The sequence below is a fragment of the Anser brachyrhynchus genome (genome assembly GCF_964034855.1).
Source record: "Anser brachyrhynchus genome assembly, chromosome: 4".
Taxonomy (NCBI): domain Eukaryota; kingdom Metazoa; phylum Chordata; class Aves; order Anseriformes; family Anatidae; genus Anser; species Anser brachyrhynchus.
In genome coordinates this window covers 18,453,556-18,467,809 of record NC_137698.1, presented here as the reverse complement: position 1 = coordinate 18,467,809, position 14,254 = coordinate 18,453,556, and the positions used below count along the sequence as shown (strand labels likewise).

Genomic DNA, 14,254 nt, shown 5'->3' with positions numbered 1-14,254 from the left:
CTTGCTTCATCTGCTACTCAAGGTTGCCCATTTATTTTAAACTCTGAATATCTTAGCTAGGGTTATTACAAACTTTCAAGCTTAACTGAGACCCTAATTTGCCCTGATGATGTGTAATGATGATATGTAAAACTGAAAGAGCCCAGTGTGGAGCAGTGTGCATTTGATATGAACAGTAGTCAAAAAACTTGGGTCCTAACTATTCCATTTTATCAAGCCATCCTAAAAAAAACTTAGTAGAACTGCTGAAGTTAACTTCAACATTTCTGTGAATTTTTAGTTTTATAAGAAATTTTGTAGTGGACTTTACAATTCAACGTGTATGTTCATCTTGAGGGTCAAAGGACTGAAGAGATGTACTTCAGTTATATCAACAGATATATATATATATAAAACAGGTATATGTCCTTTTAAATGTGCACTTTGAAGTCCATATTTTCTTTTTGTTAGAATGAAAAATGGCATTTTATTTTAATTTTAAATGGATATTATGTATACTGTTATGGTAATTACCTTATAGTAATTTGACAATTTGCCCGATGGAAATGTTGGTCAGCAGGACTTTGACTCTGCAAAAATAACATACCGTAAGTAAAAAATGAATGGTTTGTTGTGATTTGGAGAAAATTAATAGATAATCAAATGAGGCTTTTGGCTGCATAAGTGTAGTTTGAAAAGAACCTTTTCTGAGACAGAAGATCTGGGAATTAGTGTCTGTATTTTCAGTGCTTTCTATTTCATGGTAGTAAAGTTAAATAAAAAAATCATTACATTAAAACATAGTAGGTGACCCCTGAGTGTATATTTAACCTTAAGAGAGACCTGGTAGAACTATAATGTTATTTGATAATGTGAAGTTCTTTGGCTTTGTAAATGCTGAGTTTGCTAAATGAGAGTCAGAATGATGATACATTAAGGAAGCGTTCATTTTCCAGCACTGTGCATGCACAAATAGCATTCTAATAGCTCATTCTGCAGATGTAATTTAATATATTTTAATGAGTCTTTGATCTTTGACATCAGGGGACTCAGTGTATTAGGAATGGTTTATAAGCACTTTTTTATGTGAATGAAAGCCAAAAATTTCTGCAGTATATTTATAAGACCAGAAACCATGATGTGCTAATCACTTCTGCATCCTCATCTTCAAGTTGCATTGTTATCTGTGAGTTGCATTTAGTAGAAAACCTTCTGATAAACACAATTCATATCAAAATAAACAGAAAAGCTCAGGTTTGGGAAAAGAAGGGATAAGTTTGTTACAGTCTATTATCTCTCTAAGATAAGAGATAAAGAAGGCTGCTTAGATCAACTAATATTCTTCCTGAGGTGGTTGTCTTTTTTTTATTATTAATGTGGAGTTAGCATCTTGAAGTCCTAAACATTTTGTACAAATAATGATCAGTAATTCTTTCAGGGTCTTGCTCTGTTGAATATTAAATGCTTTCCTCCTTCATTCCTTGCCAGACATACACTGGATAACCCAAATTTTCTTGATGGTTTATTGCCTTTTATTCGTTTTTAGTGTTGTTAATTTTAAGCCCTATTTTCTTTCAATTTCTTTCAGATTTGCAACCACTCTTGTTATCATTCTCCTACAATGATCAAATCATCCAAATACTGATTTGTGGCTCAGCTAATTTTAATGCCTTCCATTCTGTAATGTGATTATAATGATTTCTTTGTACTTTCATAGCTTCTTTAAACAACAAAAACTTTAATCTTATGTTTATGTGAAATGGGGCAGGGCTTTCACTCCCTAAATGTAAGTGTAAATTATGGGTGTGTCATTATTAATGTAATTTGAGGATGTTAATTTAAATTTAGAATGCTGGATTATTTTATAGACATCCAAATAACTCTTGAAAAACTATTCCATGCTTTCTTAAAGGTTATGCATTCTTTATGAGTGTTATGATTACGTTCTGATAATGATGTTTAGTACTGCTGAGTCTCACATTTCATAGCTGTAGTATTTCTTATTGTATTTATATGCTTCTCTTGCCTTCATCTTCCTAGTCTTGAAGACTCATAGATAGCAAAGTCAGAACATTCGTTGGAATCAAGTGAGCTTTCTTTACCTTTCTGTCACATCTGTACCTAAATGTAGTCTTGCATTCTGTCAGCTTACAGGTCCTGATCATCACTAATGCAAAACTGCAGTTTATAAATTTATTCATCCACCTTTGGATTAGAGATATGTGAATTTACCTGTGGTGGAATATGAATAAAAGCAGGATATTCCAGCTTTTAACAACTGTCTGATGTAGTTTGGAATGAACAAACATTATGGTACAGAAGAGGTGCCTGTACCAGTTTTTCAAGTTTGTTCCCCGCTTTAGTGTTCCATGAAAATCTTTTGTTTCAGCTAGTAAATGAAGCTATCCAAACACCAAACCTTCCACTTTATTTTTTTTCCAAGTTTTTTTTTTTTTTCCATGTGTTTATTTTATTTGACAGTCTCATCTTCCAGGTTCATTGCCAAAGGCCAGAAATATGTGATGCTGTTCTGTGACAGTCTCTATCATTCTTGAACATCCTTGTGAGAAAGAATGCAAAAAAAGATTTTATTATTACTTTTAGCCACTAACCATTTCCAGTGAATTAAGTAGATGCAGGTGGGGGTGTCTGGTAGCTGTCTAGCAGGGAAATGAGTCATTAAAAATGTCATGCAGTTGAGACAAAAATATATCTGCAATCTTTAAAATAATCGCGTAAAAATACACCCTACTCTACTTTAATCAGGGCAGAGTATTTTTTATGCTGCATCATAAAATGAGAGATTAAAAAAAATGTTATTTCATACTAAGTAAATGTTATGAACATAATATCCCCTTGACTACAATAAATATTTAACATGGGTTGGGATAAGAAATATGAGTTACTGACTATATATCTGAGTCCTTGCTTTAATTCAGCTTTGAGTACTTTTCATACAACAGAGAAGCTATTCCACTGCATAGTTAATTCCATATTTCATAGAAAATTTTAAAATACTTGTGCTCATCTTAATGATCAGCCTATCTTTGACTCCTGATTACATTTAAAATCCTGTTTTCATTTACTCCTGCCCCAAGGACTGTGCTTTATAGTGTTCCATACTCAATGCTTTCTCTTCCCCCCACTCCTTCATATAATAAAATTGATTGTAAGCTCCTTTCATGCCGTTGCTAGGCTTAGAAGTGATACCATCTCCTTTTCTGAAGTCAAGTGGTCATCTTAGAATGGATTTTAAATAAAAAACATCTCCACTGGTTGCTATTTATACCTGAAATTCAATTTTTATTTAAAAAAATAGAAAAGATAATTCAATTAAAAGTGACTCAGTTAAGGAAAACTCTCTCTCTCTCTTTTTTTTTTTTTTAAGTATTTTCTTTTCAATTTAATTTGTAATCTCATTGGCTGCAGAGAAATTATCTGAATTCAACCTATGTGTCAAACACTATGTGTTTTGATGTGTCTGTGCATGCCTGGTTAAAGAAGTTCAATCTATTTCATTTAAGAGAGATGTTTCAAAATGTCTGATTAGCATCTGAAAGTACTTTCATAGCAACCAGATTTCGGATAGTGGAGAGCTATGTATCAGATACAGGCATAGCATTATCTAATGACTTGTAGTGAAACCTATGCAAATTCAGGTTAACATGTCATTTTCTCTAGGAAGACTTATGAACTGTTGGAATAATTGGTACAAGCTGTGGTAGATTCTTTATCTCTTTGTTTGCAAATCTTTCTGAAAGGTGCCTTGAGCTATTTAAAACTTATTCTTGCTTGGAGAATGATGGTCTCTGTCATCCACTGGGTGAACTTTATATTTATGAATCTGACAAATAGTTTTGTAAAAAGAAGCAGATGACCAGTCTAGGAAGTCTTATAAAATGCTTAATAGTGAAATTATGTTGGGACACAGCATGGCTGGGCAGGTGTAAAGCACTCATGTTCTCTCCAGTCATCAGCAAGTGTTTTTTCACCTGGGGGAAGTATGATGTCACTGTCCTCTATTTTCTGCTGTTGCCACAGCACCACTGCATACAAAATAAGTGTAGGACTGGTTGCTTTTATAGAAAAGTCATGATTCAGACACTCCTGTTTTCAGCTTGGAGCTGTTACTTTCTGTAGCCTGGCGAAGGGGAACTTTGTCCCCTTCTCTCACCCAAAATATATCACCTGGATTGACTCTAAGGCCAAAAGGTCAGAGAGCAGTTACTAGAAGTGTCGTTGACAGCTATTCTGTCCCAGGCTAATATGTACTGACCAGCTATTATACAGCTTACAGGGTTCTCAGCATACGTACAAACTAAATGGAAGTCAGTCTGTGCTGAAAAGCTTTGGTCAGTAGTCAAATTCATGTCAGTGTAGGAAGCAAAACAAATTATTCTGAGTTGTAACAACAGTTTTAGCAGATTAGAAATGAGAACATTTTTCATAGTGCAAAAATTCAGTTAGTTACTCAATTTTGTTAACATTTTAATTTAAAGTTTAAAATAACCTTTTGGGCTGGGACTAAGTATGAGAAATCTCAGCCCAACAGGGATCTTTTCAAAGCTAAAAGGTAGTGAAAATAGTGCTAACGATGGAATTACTGCCATAGAACATTAACCGTGACTCTGTACTATATTTACTTTTCTTGGATGACAATAAGGCATTTCTGTTTTGGAAATATCTTTACACTTTGAAGTTAACTCTCAACAAAGTTGAATTCTCTGCTGCTTCACTGGTTGTCTCTGGCTGGACAAGCAAAGAGGGGATGGTATGCCTTGATTTTTAGAATGAAGGCTATAAAAATTGATGAGACAGGGATTATTTTCAGGCGAAAAAATTTAAAAGGTTCACATTTGGTCTTAACCATATACTTTTTATTCCTGACTTTATGGTCTGGTATTTGGCACTGCTGATTTTTCATATTTTACTATATTCTGCTAGCCAGGTAATCTAGGTGGCTCTGCAAAAGTTTCATGTCATTCTTGTTATTTATCACCCTTTTAATTCTTACCAATTTCATAGTAAATACATGGAAAAGCTAAGGAACTTCTGAAGTGTGAATATAAAGGTTCATATAGCAACATATTTTTAATGAAAATATTAGTCATATTTATTAGTCGATTTAATAAAACCAAATATGAACGAAGTAGTTAATGGGATAATATTTTCATTTTAGTATATCAATTATTCTTAAAATAGGGGAAGTAAAATTAAGCTGAATTTTCATGAATACTTGAATATTTTCTAACAGGGTGAATTAATCATACAGACATGCAACATGGCAATGAAAACAGAACAAACTCTGAAGATTAAATATCAGAATAATGTATGCTGACTATTTAATTGTTTTGTTGAAGTATTTAATCTAATCAGATTCAATTTAAAATTGAAAATTAGGAAGGAACATCTGTTCTTATCATGACAAACTGAAAAAGCAGAGACAGTGGCATCTTAAACATTCAAGTAAACTGAGAGAACACCAACACTGCATTAATAAATTCAACGAAGCTTTAACTCACTTTTCACTTTTTGAAGAGAGAGAGGACATGAGAAAGAAATGATCTTGTTTAAAACTCTTCTTCAAGCCTGCCATTATAACATGTTATACTCCCTGCAAGAGAAGGGGTTGAGTTCTGTAATAATGTGCATACATTTTATACAATGTCTACAACTGGCAGCTCACACATTCTAAATAAGTGCATACAAAGTCTGTAAACATTTTTTTTTTTCTGGTCTCGAAGAGATCTACATCACATAATGGGGCAACTCTGCACACAGATGTCTCATCTAAGGAAACTTACACGTTAGTTATAACAATGGGTGATAAATGTTTTTTGTAAGTTCCCAGTCATAGTCTCAATAGCACTTATGAAGCATCACAAATAGCTCTTTGCTTCAATATTTCTTTCTCTGTCATTGACTCTGTGATCATACACAGCTCTAAAAACAATCTGCACATTGTATACAGGAGTAATAATTTATTTTCAGGTTTTCTTGCTTGAGAGCTGCCCTGAATTGGGAAAAATACGTGGAGAATGTTTTTACAGATTTCTTGAGCTTTCATTAGGCTAGAATTATCTCTATAGGTAGAGAAGCAGGTTGTATTTATTCTTGCTCAATACACTCCTTATTACACTAGGTATGTTTTACTAATTTAACATTCTAAGTATTTAATTGTCTTTATAATGGTTCAATCAGCCAGATGCCTCAGAGGTTATACTGAGAACTTGTCTGATCCCCAGCCAATGTTTACTTTCAGATTATAATGAGCAGTTAGTGAAGTACTCACCATCTGTTCAGGAGAAAAGAAAAATCTTCTTTGTCTGAGTGGACAAGTGGGAAAAGCATTCAGAGAACTGATTATTAGTTCAAGTAAGTAGATAATGGGCCAAATTTTGTTGAGAAAGAACTGAGAGAAAGAAAAAATCCTACTGCTGGGACAGACTGATCCTGTGTATCTGTACAGGTACAACCTGTACAACCAACTGACTGGAAAGTAAGTTGGCAGAAAAAAAACTGAGACTCCTACTGGATGGCAAGACTGAATAACTACTGGAATACTAATTCTGATTAGATACATGGAAAATTTTTTCATCATGAGGACATAAGGATGATCAAAAATTGGAATATGTTGTTCAGAGAGGCTGTTAAGCTTCCAGCCTTGGATAGTCAAAACTTGGCTTGACATGGCCCTGAACAACTTGATCTAACTTGGTCTTTGAAAGGAAGCAGGACCAGCTGATAACCAAAGCCCCTGTTCAACCTAAATTATTCTCTGATTCTATGATCTGGTTATGTGTTATCATCTCTCTAAGTTATGTCTGTGGATATTACTGAACCACTGGAATGGCTATTTTATTCTGAGACAAAGGAAACTAAATACATTATTCTTTTATTGCTGCTCTAGTCTTCATTATTCCTTGAAACTGAAATATATTGACAAAAGTAATATGAAATTATATGATAAAAAATGACAGTCCTATATCATTTTGGAAGTAGGAGAATGAGTTATTTGTCTTACCTGATGTTAGCTTTGAAAGTTTAGGTCTTAAGTTAGAAGTCCCATCTCCACAGGACACTTCTATTGCCTATGAACAAGAGAATGAATTTTCACAGAATCACAGAATCGTCTAGGTTGGAAGAGACCTCCAAGATCATTCCAACCTCTGTCCTAACAATAACAAGTCCTACACTAAACCATATCACTAAGGGCTACATCTAAACGTCTTTTAAAGACCTCCAGGGATGGCGACTCAACCACCTCCCTGGGCAGTCCATTCCAATGCCTAACAACCCTTTCAGTAAAGAAGTTCTTCCTAACATACAACCTAAACCTCCCCTGGTGCAACTTTAGCCCATTCCCCCATGTCCTGTCACCAGGCACATGGGAGAATAGACCAACCCCCACCTCTCTACAGCCTCCTTTAAGGTACCTGTAGAGAGCGATGAGGTCTCCCCTGAGCCTCCTCTTCTCCAGGCTAAACAACCCCAGCTCCCTCAGCCGCTCCTCATAAGACTTGTTCTCCAGACCCCTCCCCAGCTTCGTTGCCCTTCTCTGGACTCTCTCGAGCACCTCCATGTCCTTCTTGTAGCGAGGGGCCCAAAACTGAACACAGTACTCGAGGTGCGGCCTCACCAGAGCCGAGTACAGGGGGACAATCACCTCCCTAGACCTGCTGGCCACACTGCTTCTTATACAGGCCAGGATACTGTTGGCCTTCTTGGCCACCTGAGCACACTGCTGGCTCATATTCAGCTGCCTATCAACCAGTATTCCCAGGTCCTTCTCTGCCAGGCAGCTTTCCAACCACTCATCTCCCAGCCTGTAGTGCTGCTTGGGGTTTTTACACCCCAGATGCAGGACCCGGCACTTGGCCTTGTTGAACTTCATGCAGTTGACCTCAGCCTATCCAGATCCTCCTGCAGAGCCTTCCTTCCCTCGAGCAGATCGACACACGCACCTAACTTGGTGTCATCTGCAAACTTACTGAGGGTGCACTCGATCCCCTCAGCCAGGTCATCGATAAAGATATTAAAGAGGACCGGCCCCAGCACTGAGCCCTGGGGGACTCCACTAGTAACCGGCCTCCAACTGGATTTGGCTCCATTCACCACAACTCTTTGGGCCCAGCCATCCAGCCAGTTTTTAACCCAACAAAGCGTACGCCAGTCCAAGCCACGAGCAGCTAGTTTCTTGAGGAGAATGTTGTGGGAAACGCTGTCAAAAGCCTTACTGAAGTCAAGGTAGATCACATCCATAGCCTTCCCCTCATCCACCAAGCGCGTCACTTGGTCATAGAAGGAGATCAGGTTCGTCAAGCAGGACCTACCTTTCATAAACCCATGCTGACTGGGCCTGATCGCCTGGTTGCCCTGCAAGTGCCGCGTGATGACACTCAAGATAATCTGCTCCATGAGCTTCCCTGGCACTGAGGTCAAACTAACAGGCCTATAGTTCCCCGGGTCTACCCTCCAACCCTTCTTGTAGATGGGCGTCACATTTGCCATCCGCCAGTCGACTGGGACCTCCCCTGATAGCCAGGACTGCCGATAAATGATGGAAAGCGGCTTGGCCAGCTCCTCCGCCAGTTCGCTCAGTACCCTGAGTACCCTTCTTTTGAAGAACCTAAGTAAAACTCCTGCTCTGAATCATCTTTTAGAAGAACTTCTTTCTCTTTGACAACATACTGAGCTTAATGATATAACTTATATATACTTATATGTAAACTTATATAACTTATATAACTGCATCTATGTGATACGAATAGCTGCCCTCTGTTGGTCTCTATGATACTTAATATGCTTTATGTAGTAAGGAAAGAAACACAGTGGTGATTTTGGACAGTACTGAACTACTTACAATTGGTCTTAAATAAAAAATATAAAAGATTGTAGTATTAAACGCCATACAGTTATCAGACACCTTATTTACTCATTGGACTAGATGACCTCCAGAGGTCCCTTCCAACCTCAATCATTCTGTGATTCTGTGATCTCTAGAAATAAATCGAATTCAAATTCAGAAGCTAAGTTTTCAGACTTCTTGTATTTTGTGAGCTTGTAAGCAGCATAACATCTGTGTTTTCTGTGTAATTCTTCAAATGATAATTCTGTGATTTCATTAATATGTAATACATTTTTTGAGTTTGTTAAAAAAGAAATGTTTTAAATATGATATTTAATAAACATCCTTAATAAACCATCATTAAAGTGCTTGTATACTTGTTTTGGTATTCACAAAATGTGATTTGTAAAGTGTATACAAGAACTGCAGAAATATGTGTGTCATTAGAGATTTTCTAATTGCCTAGTTTTCTAATTGCTTCAACAGCTCTTTGACACTTTCTGCCAAGACAATAAAACAAAATAATAAATAAATAGTAAATAAATAAATAAATAAAAATAAATAAAATAAAATAAATATTTTTATTTTTATAAAAATAAAAATAAATAAAAAATAAAAAATAATAAATAATAAATCTGTGTTTTAGTTTCTGGAAATGTAACTTGCCCTATGGAAAAGGATATTGTGAACTGCAATGAAGTCATCTATCTTTCTTATCCTGAACGTTAAATCTATTTGCTTGCTTACACCATGTTTAGGAAAATAGTCAATGACAAAAGTATTTGCTCCAAAGTGCTCCATTTGAGGGCTCGTGGAATGGGAATAGCACACTGCATATGATCTCCTTCTACCTTAGGGATAGTCAAAAGCCTACAGACATATTATGGCTCTGTTTGCAGAGCCTAAGGAATGCAATGAGAAGTATTTCAAACTAAATTACTCCTCCACATTATGTACATGGTACACGTGAGCTAGCTCCAAAAGATAAATCTCTGTAACCTGCCAGAGAGAGGTGGTGAATACAATGGTGATGGGGAAGACTTGGCTTTGAGCCAGGTTTGTAAGATTTGTAATTATGTTTGGTGGTGGCTTCTGGTAATTTTGAGAGATATCATTCTTGTGTTCACATGTGTTTCAGCCACTAGACTGTAGAAAATATTGTTTTTCACAATCTCTTGTCTGTCATATTGGTTGCACAATCCCTTATTTTCAGTTTTGTACCAGTCTTTCATTATCATTTCCTACTTTTAAACTTCCCAGTATTTGATCTCAGTATTTCTATTTTGTAAACTATATTTATGTGCAGTATATGGTTCTGAAAGTAAAATAGGGCCACAAACACTGGAACCACAGTTTTTATAGTCACAGCTAGTGTCTAGTTTATAAAACATAATAAGAACTTCCTTTGCCCAGAAGTGATTTTGAGCATTGAGGTGAATAGCCATCTCACGTCATGATTTCCTTGTCGTATTGGGAAGGATACCCAACCAGTTTGTGGGCATCTTGAACCAAACATTGATACACAGGAAGGAAACTACTTCAGTTGCACACCAGTATTTCTATGAATCTATACTGCCTTGGATTAGGTTTTATTACCATAAATCCAGGCAAATCTATTTCAGGAAATGGGGAAGACATGGCTGAACAGAAGACTTGAAACAAGTGTTTCACTGAGATATGTATTTCTTCATAGGTTTTAAACATTTTGCAGTATAGTATTTTAAATGGCAAAACACTTGCAGACTTTTGTGTCAAACCTTTGCCTTGATTGGTATTTGTCAGCCGTAAGTAGAAATGGTACGTTAATGGCAGGTAAATTGAGCCTGGAGGATCAAGGAGAGAACAAAGCAGGAGGGCTTGGCTGCAGTATGTATGTTAAAAAGGATGAAAGAAAAGGTAGGAATTTCTCAGCTCAGTTTTGATCTCTTAATACTAGGAGAGGATAATCTATAACAGGCTGAAGTTCATCTCCATTAACTCCTCACAAAATGCATTTGCTTGTTAAGTAGAATTCTTGCTGGGCTTCGACATTACAGGTTTATTCTGGTAGAGCTACAAGCACTAAAGCTTTTATGAGTTCAGGAGAAAGAGTAACGTTCTAGTGCAGTCACCAGCTCCTCTGGGTTCTGCAGCTTCTCCTCTGACCTGAGCAGTCCCACTGGACCCTCTGTCCAACAACCCGCACTACCCTGTGCTCTGGGCTGGCACTGCCCTCGAAGACTCACGGATTGCCAGTCCTGAAGTCAGCTCAGGCACTTGTCAGGAGCCTGCTGCTCTCTGGGTACCTAGGGAATAATACTGTGGTGATGAGTTCTTTACTGACACAATGCTTTGCTGGCTGTCAGATCACTCAGAAACTAGCTTTATCACAAGAGAAGTGTTAAGGAGTACATTTTATTTATCTTTTTTTTAAAAAAGGGATTTCCAACATCAAAACAATGTTATACAAAGAGATAAAATAAAAAGCAGGCTGCTCACACTGAAAAAATGAACTCTATTCTACCACCTCAAGTAGTTTTTATTATAAGCTAATAATTAGCGTCTACAAGAGCTCCTCTAGCACCACATGGCCAGAACTGGGAAAACTGCTTTCTTGCTCGGTCACCTGCTCTTAACCTGTCTTGTCTTTTCTGTGACTGCACACCGAGACCCCCCAGGGCAATGTGAGGATTAGGTCATTTGTTTCCTTCCTCCTCATTACGGTCTCTTGATTAACATTTTTATTCCATACCTGAATTAGTATGCTTTGTTCTTCAAGGTAGTTTCTGCTGTAACAGCCTGCTAAATGTGCATTAGTAAAATTACATACATTATGAGAAACATTAAATACATTTCTATTATGCTAGATTCATGGTTATTCCTTCTGCGCATTGTATAAATAGTAACTCTGATAAAACTGAATAATGTTAGCTATGGATGCTGTGATTGTTTCCTTTTACACACTGTTTCAGATTCCTTTCTGGGATAATGTCAGTGTGCATAAATACTAAAAAGCACTGTTTCTGGTCTCACTAAACAAGTCTACCAAACTCTGCCATTGTATTTTATGATAATGTAGCCGTTTCTATGCCTAAGCTTCTGAATAGAAGTGGGGCCATCTTCGAGTATAATTGTGAGAGATACTATCACGTGACTATATTATTCTGTATATAACCACTTCTTGTAACTATACTGCCTGGGAATATAATTCAGGCCATTCTTAGCATATTCATGGACATTCTGCTGGGAATAGAAGGGGAATGAGTCTACCTCAGACATCCAGGAGACATCAGAAAAAAGTGAAAGACATTAGAACTAATTGTGTATTTTATAACTGTGTTTAGTTTTCAAGATTATTTATATATTGTCAACTAGGCTTTTAAAAAGAGGTAATCAATTTTGACAAAAAAAAAAAAATCTCCCAATATGAGAAAAAGTTCTGTCTCAAAAATAAGCTATGGAAAAAAAAGGTACACCCTGAAATAATCAAATTTTACAGTGTTCATCTTTTTGAAGGAAGAACTAAATCAAATGCCTGATCAGTATCGCTCAGCGAGGGGACCTGAAAGTTAGCTTTCTGGAATATGGTACAACCATCAGTTATTGGCTACTTCTGGTGAGTGTTTGTTGCCTGTTTTTGACAGGAGATGTCATGTCAGATCTGCTATGCTTTATATAAAAAAATTCTATATCAACCAGAAAAAAGTTACTTACTGTCTTGGGCATGTGAAAGTATGAAAAGGTTTTGCTTGAAGGTGTCCAAATAAAGAATGGGAATATTTTTTAAATCTCATCTCAGAAAACTTCATGCAGCTTAATTTTGGAGGGAAAAGAATAAAAGACTATCTGGGAAACAGAGCGAGCTGGGAGCTGAGATCATCTGCTTTTTAAATATTTGCATGTGGATGTTACTTGTGAAGGGATTTGTTACTGAGCACATTGTGCTGATTTCTACCGAGGTGTTGAACTAGGCAGAGGATTTACTCCTAAATAAGGTAAGATTCGTGAATTATGGTTTATATTGGCGTATTTTAAACTTTTTGATTTAGAACACAGGAACAATATGTCATTTTATTATAAATCTTGAAATATTGTTTAGGTTGTACTACTGTCAGCTTAAAAAGTGGTAATGGTTAAACGTATAGCGTTATGCAATTAGTTTACACTTTAAGTCACAGCACAATACAATAATCATGCATCTAACATTTCCTCTTTCAAGAAATAATGTTTCAGCTTTGTGTATCTGAAAAGAAAATGATCCAGCTTAAACCAATAAAGGTTTATCTTTTTTGATTTCCTTAAAATCCAATTTTATAGATCTAATTTAAACAAAATCCAATTTAGGACATTGGTTGACTTGCAAGCTTCTGACAAAAGAATGTGGATTGGGTTAGCAAATAGACTTTCTAATTTTCATATTGATTCTTAGCCATTGAAAATCTAATTTGAAAACCCAGGGTCTTTTTCATACCTCACACAGCCCTTGTGTGGGAGATACAGACTGAGAATTAACTTTGAGAGGATGTGATGCTATACAGGACAATTTCCTAATAAGATGAAAATTTATACTCATATTTTGTAAAGTGCAAAACAAAAAAGGCTATTTATGCTATTTCTCCTTATTAGGATTACAGTAATGGCTCTGCAATTTTCAAAATGTAGTCCACCAATTGCTAATTAGGATGTATTCTCTCTGTGTAACTCATGCACCATATTCTAACTTTCAGTTGAATTTTTTTGTTGATAAAATTGCTTCTTTCTAACAGGAAATTGTGGTTCAGTAATATTCTTTATTTCACTGTAAGCTACTTTCTTTAGAGCTTTTTTTTTTTTTTTTTCCTATGTGATTTTGGAGATGATGTGTACAAGACTTATAGTGACATATTGCTGTTAACTGAAGGGCTGAAAAAAGAACCTTAGGAAAGTTTGCAGCAAAAACCAGCACACATTTCCCAAAGTCACTGGGAGAGAGGCAGCCCTGATGGCCATGAGAAAAAGAAGCATCTCTCTCCTGTTGGGCCATACCCATGCACTGAATGCATCGTAACTTTGGGTCTCTAGTGCAGGAACGGCTAGGAAGATGCCAGCAATTCTGGCTGCTGTTATGTGAAGCATCTCCGTGGTTTTGAAGATTTCAGAGGGAATGATTGAATTATAGAACCATAGAATCATTTAGGTTGGAAAAGATCTCCAAGATCATCTAGTCCAATCTTTGACCAAGTCAACCATTAAAGCATGTCACTAAAAAGTATACCAGGAAGATATCAGGAAGGCACTAGTGAGAATTTGCACAGGGAGGATGGAAGTCCTCCCAGGTCCTTGTGATAAATCTAAGCATATAGCTATCTTTACACCTCTGCAGTTTCTTCCATAAAAATCATATTCCTCTGTGTTGTTGTATTACATTGTGCGACTATCTTTCTCATTTTGATGTAGTAGGAAAGACCA

The 14,254-nt window shown here is 36.4% G+C and overlaps 1 long non-coding RNA gene across 2 annotated transcripts in view; it reads right to left on the bottom strand.

The window, feature by feature from the left end:
• Nucleotides 1–6,619, bottom strand: part of LOC308194133 — a 43,512-nt gene extending 36,893 nt beyond the window's left edge. For both annotated transcript variants that reach the window (XR_013950317.1, XR_013950318.1), the window contains exons 1-3: nucleotides 6,272–6,619; nucleotides 5,502–5,593; nucleotides 514–569 (exon numbers count right to left, since the gene is read on the bottom strand). This is a non-coding gene — a long non-coding RNA (uncharacterized lncRNA). The remainder of the gene's footprint in view (nucleotides 1–513; nucleotides 570–5,501; nucleotides 5,594–6,271) is intronic.
• Between the last annotated feature and the right edge of the window lie 7,635 nt (nucleotides 6,620–14,254).